The 7,500-nt window shown below is 39.1% G+C and overlaps 1 pseudogene; it reads left to right on the forward strand.

Annotated features, from left to right (window-relative positions):
* The first annotated feature begins 365 nt into the window (after positions 1–365).
* Positions 366–3,225, forward strand: LOC111816818 (annotated as a pseudogene).
* The last annotated feature ends 4,275 nt before the right edge of the window (positions 3,226–7,500 follow it).

A 7,500-nucleotide genomic window follows, 5' to 3' on the forward strand; every position in this document is an offset into this window, starting at 1 on the left:
CTGGGCTAGGATTGGGTCTGGGGGCTCCGGGATGGGGCAAAAATTCCTACTCGGCGGGAGGGGTAGGGGAGGTATGGCGGAGTGGTGGGGGGCGGCCCGAGGGGGTGGAGAGGGTCCGGCCCACTCTGCGCCTGGGCTGGGACTGGTCCTGCCGGCGCAGGGTAGCAGGAAGCTCTCCGCACACTCACCGGACCTGGACTCGGAGGCTCTTTTTGAAATGGGACTCTTGAACCATCTTTTGTAGTCCCCTTTCTCTTGTTTCTTATTTGGGACTAAATCTTTCCTAAAACTTTCTCCCCCTAAAGAAAATCTACACACCCACACACATATCTACTTAATTTTTAAAGTATCTCTGCAACTCTTAGATGACGTAGGTAGACATCCTGAAGGAGCAAGGATCCCCTACCCCTTGTTCCCAACCTCCTGAGTCAAGACTGTTATTGGATGCAATTCATGCCAAACACGTGCTGTTTGGGTGGATCAAACCTACTCAATTTGTAATCCTAGAGAAGCAAGTGGGGTCAGGAGACCAGGAAAGGGAGTATGAGTGTATGTATCAAGTCACTCAGGAACTTTTTATTTATGCAGGTGTAAGAAACTTATGTCAAAGTGGCCTCAAGATTGTTTAATAGGAGACAGACAAATGTAACTCCATGTTTACTGCTAGAAACCAAAGCTTTGTGTGAAATCTTGAATTTATGGAGAGGGATAGAGGGTGGAGGGTGGGAAAGTATATACATGTCTGTTCTTTCCCTGAACCCTTCACATCATTCCTGAACTGCCAGGACCAAGGCCCCTTGGGCTTTGGTGACCCCTTCACTGGGGTGTCTGTTTGATGATTGATTTTGCTGTACCCCGCTCTATTTTCTTTCCTACTTTCTAATCATTTTGTAACATGTGTGCTGACTTTTTCTTCCCTTCTTTCCATGGGAAAATGCAATGAATAAAAAGTCTTGTTGGTACTCAAAAAAATACCACATCTTCCTTACCCATTTATCCATTGATGGGTATTTGGATTCCTTCCTTAATTTAGCTATTATAAACTGTGCTGCTATAAGCATGGGTGCGCATACATTTTTGTAGTATTATGCTTCCAATCCTTTCAGGAAAATGCCAGGAAGGGCAATAGCTGGGTTGATGCTCTAGTTTTGCTCATTTGTTTGTTCTGTTTTTGTTTTTTGAGACAGGGTTTCACTAGGTAACTAAGGCAGGCCTTGAACTCAGAGTGATCCTCCTGCCTCAGACTCCTGAGTGCTGGGATTACAGGCACCACCACATCCTCTAGTTTTATTTTTTTGAGGAATTTTTCACCCTGATTTCCACAGTGATTGCACAAGTTTACACTCTTACCAACAGCAGAGTGTGGTTGTAGTTCCTTTTTCTCCACAGCCCTGGTTCCAAATGAATTTTAAGATTATTTTCTCTAATTCTGTGGATATGCTATTGGTATTTTGATTGAGAATCCATTAAATCTGTATAGCAATTTTGGAAGCATAACAATTTTCACTATATTCCTACACAAGAACAAAGAACATGTTTCCATTTTGGGGGCAGGTGAGAAAAACTGATAAAATGTAAACAAATTTTGTAAATACCGATGGGAAAGACTGGCTGAAGTGAAGAGAAAGAAATGAGAAAAAAAGAGAAGAACTAAGCTATATCATATACAGGTACAAGTTTCTTATGATCATTATATACATCTAAATTGTACCAATAAATTTAATTTTAAAAAAGAGCCTTCCTTTTTTTAAACAAAGCCTTGTGATGGAGTATGTTTTAGTCATCCAGTGAAAGGATTAAAGTTCTACATAGAAACATGGTATGAATGAAAGAGACCTGTCATATGCAAATAATAGGGCACTATGAACAGATGCTAAAAATAGGTCTCAAAGAACCCAATGCTTAGTATGAGAAATTAAATGCTGGAGAACAGCATTTAATGAATGAAGCCAACCAATGATATCTGGCGCCATTACCTTGCATGCACAGTCAGAACAGATAATCTCTTACCCTGAGGTTGTCCAAGACTTTTGTCTTTTGGTAAGCATCACAGTCTTTCAGTGATGCTTACCAAAAGATACCTTCTCCACTCACATGCAGTATTTTTCTTAATTTTTAATTTTGAAGAGAGTACAAAATAGTATTAAATCAGAAAAATTACAAATGATACAGAATTTCACTTAACAAAATAATATGAATTCCATAGTATTTGTTGTACTACAGAGTATTGTCTTCAAGTTAGTTGCTCATATTACCAGATACATGCATGAAAAATTGGAAGAAAAAAAACAAATTAAGAAGAGAAAAAGGTCAAAGAATTGAAAAAGGAGACAAAAGAAATTAAGCACCAACTGCTCCTTTCCAACATAAACCAGCAGAAATCCACAGCACCATTGTCTAAATCATCCTCACACACAGTATTTATATACTGTCTGTTGGAGCTCTCTGCAATATCAGAATTACCAGTGAAGACTATATTAATTCTCAAGTGCTACTGTATAGCATTTTTCTATAGGCAGGCAGTAAAATGCCTCGAACTGGTTTCTGTTTCTGCAACTAGGTGCTCCTTGAGAGGCAATGACTATACATGTAATCTACAAATCCATGTAGGGCACATCCTGAATTTCTTAAAAAACAAAAAGAAAAATTCCCCAACGATGCCATCTGTGTTGTGAGGATAGCAATGATTGATCTTTTCCCAAGAGACTTTTGGTATCTTTGTCTTTGAACAGGCCTGTCTGACAGATGGTGTGGGGCATTTCAGGTTTACCAGGTATGACAGGGATTTCTATGTCTCCCATTTTGAAGAAACTCCACACACACACACAAAAAAAAAACCAAACAAACTTCCAGTGACTATTCCAATTTCGATAACCGTCCTATTCCTAAAATTACTAGTGCTTGACTGCTATTACCCTATAAAACTTTAACCCATGAGATTGGACATGTATTTGGACTGCAACACTGCCAATGTGTCTCAGGCCTAATGCAACACTCCAACCACTTAGAAGAACCCAAATGATATCCTTTAAACCTTTTTCCTCTCTATATGCAAGTTGCAGTGGGTGTGCTCTCAGCTTCAGTGCTATAGGAAGATACAAGTCACTGGAAAGGGGGACTGATGATGAATCTGTTGACATACCAAGAGCAACTGCAAAACATCATCCTGAGAGTAAGGAGAATTTGCTGGAACCTGTGGAAGCTTTTGAAGAATGGAAAAAGTAGATAATAAAATGCCCGATACTCTCCAAAAATAAGAACATTCAAACAAGAGTAATTAAAATAAATACTTACACTTTTAAAAATTAAAAATCAGACAGAGGCAGGAATATTATCAAAGTACATATGCACATTGAATCCTCCCAACATATGAAACTGGAGAGGGCTAGGGCAAGGGGGAAGTGATAAGAGAAAAGATTAAGATACGCTGCGTGCATATACAATGCTGCCAAAATGAAACCCATTAATTTATACTAATAAAAAAGTGTGGAAAATCAGATGAATTTTGGGAACTGTGCTAAATTCCTTAAAGTTAAGCCAACTCTGACTATGTCTTATCAATGCAGTAATGTTAGTTACTTAAGTAGAGTGACAGGCTAGCATTCATTTCCTGGGCTGTGGTAACTTATGTAACCTATCATGGCTAAAAAACTATCATATTACATTGTGCTATCACTTAACCAAATTAATCTGCTTTGGCAATAGAATTGTTCAGGCCTAGTTAGGTCTATCTAGGTAACCATTCTTAAAAAAGGGTAATTTAAATAGTTTTAGAATCTGTAGATGTAGAACAAAATCACAATTTTAGATTTTTACAAATACCGAACATTTACTTGTGTCTTTAAAGTAAAAACCTAGAGTCGCTCTAAATCCCTGTCTTTTATTTCTGTAAGTCTTTTTTAAATCTATTCTAGGCCCTTCATTCCATCAGCTGTCACCAGACTGCGTTTGCATCTGGTAAGATAGGTGCAATATATGCAATATTTGACTGTGTTAAGATGAATTATGTAACACTCGGAAACAAGCACAAGGATGACTGCCTGTGCTTTCAAAGTCCTGACTGGAGTTTTATTTCAAGGCCTTATTTACAGGGCTCACCCAAGGATTAGTTGGTTCTCCAGAGGAATGAATTAGTTGGTTCTCTAAAGGAATGAACTATTGTTTGACTAAATTTCACACAAGCTAAAGTGAAGTATTTGATGAAGCAAATGGTCTTTGTGCAGTAGAAGTGAGAACCTCAGAGGGTATGGTTTTACTTCTATTTTGCCTCTGATTTAACAAAATTACTTCAGCTTGCTTTTCTTTGTAAACATATTATCCTCTCTTATGAATTCCCTTTTGTACCAGATTTACCATCCTGCCATTTCCTTCATTAATGCATAAAGCCTTTGACATATGTTCATTCTGTATTTTCTGTAGGGTTATACCTTTGAAAATTATACTTAGCTTCCATGCAGAAAAGAGGTCTCACAAGATATATCAATGCCTCATAAGATATTCACTCATTAGTTCGCTCAATCTCACTTCTCTAAGGATCACATTTATAAAAAGTTAGCCAATGCATTTAGATTTCCTCCTTTAAATTCTGTTTTCTGATTGTCTTCTGACAGAGTCATCAAGCTTATTATTGCAGTAAAGAAAGGACAGACAGGTGTTGCCTGGAACACAGAGGCCAGTCACAGCTGGTTTCCTTGACCTCTTCCAAGTAAGGCAATGCACATAAAATGAAAGCCTTTTGGAGCAAGGCAAAGATTCCTTTGCAATACACAGGCTTGATGTGCAAGACAGAATGGAAGTTTCCTTGGGGCTGTAAAGAGGAGAGGAAAACATATCTCTCACCCTCTTCTGGTTGTAGGGGAAAGAAAGGGATAGTTTGGTCTGTGAGACAGGTCACAAGACGCAATTCGTGTGATCTCCTAGCAGGTTGAAAGATTAGGACAAGCAGAATGGTAACCAGGTTGCTAAGAAAGCAGGTCAGGAAGCAAGGAGGTCTGGATCCAGTTTTTCTTTCAGAAGATTAACATCTCTTTGCCAACAGGAGGCCACTGAAGCTACTCCCATCCCAGGCATATCAGGTACCATTTGGGAAAGGAGTAGAGGCAGGGGTGGTACTCTTATTAGGTTAAGCACCTGTTATTCAAGTAGAGCTGATTTACCTACAAAGACATTTTACATTATAGTAAATGCTTTCTATGGGACTGAATTGAGATGAATCAATTGCATTAAATCAGGTCTCCTCTTCTATCTAGGCAGTATAGGTTTGCAAGGTAAATCAGAATGGACATACAGAAAGTTACACTTTCATTGTCTAGCTCTAAGAAAATATGAAGCTGTCACCTGTGTTGCATTGTGTGCCCTGCTTTTTCTCACACATAATCAACAATGCACTTATTTTTTCATTTCATAAAGAGCATATCCTATTTTGCTTGTGTTTTCTGGTCTCCATTGAACACACCCATGAACTTTTTTTTCCTTCCTTCCTTCCTTCCTTCCTCTCCTCCAGTCCTGTCTAGTCCCATTCCCCACCTCCTCTTTCTCTCTTCCTGTTCTGGTGCTGGGGTTGAATCCAGGGACTCCTGAAATATACCACTAGCCTTTATATTATTATTTATTTAGTACAGGGACTACAGGGTTTACAGGGTTTCACTATGAAGATCAGACGTGTGGTGATTCTCCTGTTTTCAGCCTCCCAAGCACTGGGATTATAGGCATGCACCACCATGCCCAATCTCAATCACCTTCTCAGCATGCTCCAAGGGTGGGGCTGGCACAGCACGCTGGGGATTGAACCCTGACCACTGCACTCTGCCTAAGCAGGTGCTTTCGTCTGCTGGGCTATCTGGCTGGCCCATATTATTATGTTTTTATCTTGAGATAGGATCTCTCTAAGTTATCTAGACTGGTTCTGAACTTTTGGTTCTTCTGTTTCAGCCTCCCAAATCACTTGGATTATAGACATGTGCCTCTGTATTGAGAGTCCATCTAACAAGATAAGATTGGCCATGGATTGCAGTTACTGATGCCAGGAATATGACCACTGTAGTTATGGGTTTGTTTATTGCTCCCTATAGTTTTTCCACTATCTGCTTACTGTAATCTGAGTTGTTGTTTGATGCTATATATTAAATGTAACCTGTTTTACCTACTTCCTCTCCCCCCTCTGCGTGACTAATTGGTGGCTACTGTGTCATGATTGTAATTATCAGGCTGGAGCATTTTGTTGCTTACGTGTAATTTCTGAGAGCTCACTTTTCCTCTAGCATGGCGTATGGCAATTTAACATGGTGGCTGATCCATAGACTAAGTTTCTGAATCACTACAGTAGACAAAACTGCAAGATAAATCTTGTAGTGGGTGTGCATTATGAGTGAGAAACACAGCTTTGTTGATTTTTTTTTTTTTGCTGCAACAGTCTCTTCTATGGTGAGATAGGTATTTTAAAGAGTAGGGACTAATCTTAGCTATTTCTTCTAAAGAAGATACTACCCAGGGCTGGTCAAATAGCTCAGCAGATTAAAGCACCTGGTTAGGCAGACCCAGAGGCCCGGATTTGATCCCTGGTGTGCCATGCTGGCCTCACCCTCAGGGCATGCTGATGGTGACTGAGACTGTGCATTGTGGCATGCATCTGTAATCCCAGCGCTTGAGAGGCTGAATACAGAAGAATCACTACGAGTCCAATCTGTGTAGTGAGACTCTGTAGACCCTGTACTAAATACATAAAAAAATTTAAAAGGGTCATTTTGTTATGAAAAAATATGTATATGCAAGATGGTTAGGATAGACATACAGCTACTTTCTCTTAGTTCATTCAGAAGAAAGGTTTGTACTAATATTGTTTAGACAAGATATCATGTCTACATCTTGTCCTCTGATTAACTACTATGAAGACAACAGTATGCATGTATTAACTATTGTAACTGTCCTACTAACCTGTTTTGAAACTGCTTCATTGCTATTTTATCCTTTTTTCATTAAAATGAAGAAAAATAAAATTAAAAAAAAACCAGAAGACCCCGCCTCGTTGATACCTTCCTCATCTCTTTCAAGTGAAAGAAATAAAGACACTTAGGAAAATACAGGAAGCACAATGTACAGAGAAAATGAAAGCTGGAGTTCTATTTGGTGGGTATTACTAGCATCATGATGTATATCCTTTGTAAAATACAGGTAACTCATACTAACTATAAAAATATAAGAATTAGAGAAATACAAATAAGCAACAAATACAAACAAAATCCTCCCGATAGTTCTATTATTCCAAGATAACCAGCCATATTTAGAGAGAATATCCTTTCAAGCATACAGGTATACAAAGTCACACCAAATGTACATACATGCATACATTTTCTTTTAAGGTACTTTTTTGTTTTTGTGGCTGGCTCAGCCTGCCCTGGGGGCAGGGCTGGCGCAGCATGTGATGCTGGGGATCAAACTACTGTCCCTGCATGCTTGCTTAAGCTGCATGTATAAGGTGTAAGGCAAGTATAAGATTCTGAG

This window comes from Octodon degus, unplaced genomic scaffold (genome assembly GCF_000260255.1).
Source record: "Octodon degus isolate 3935 unplaced genomic scaffold, OctDeg1.0 scaffold00041, whole genome shotgun sequence".
Taxonomy (NCBI): domain Eukaryota; kingdom Metazoa; phylum Chordata; class Mammalia; order Rodentia; family Octodontidae; genus Octodon; species Octodon degus.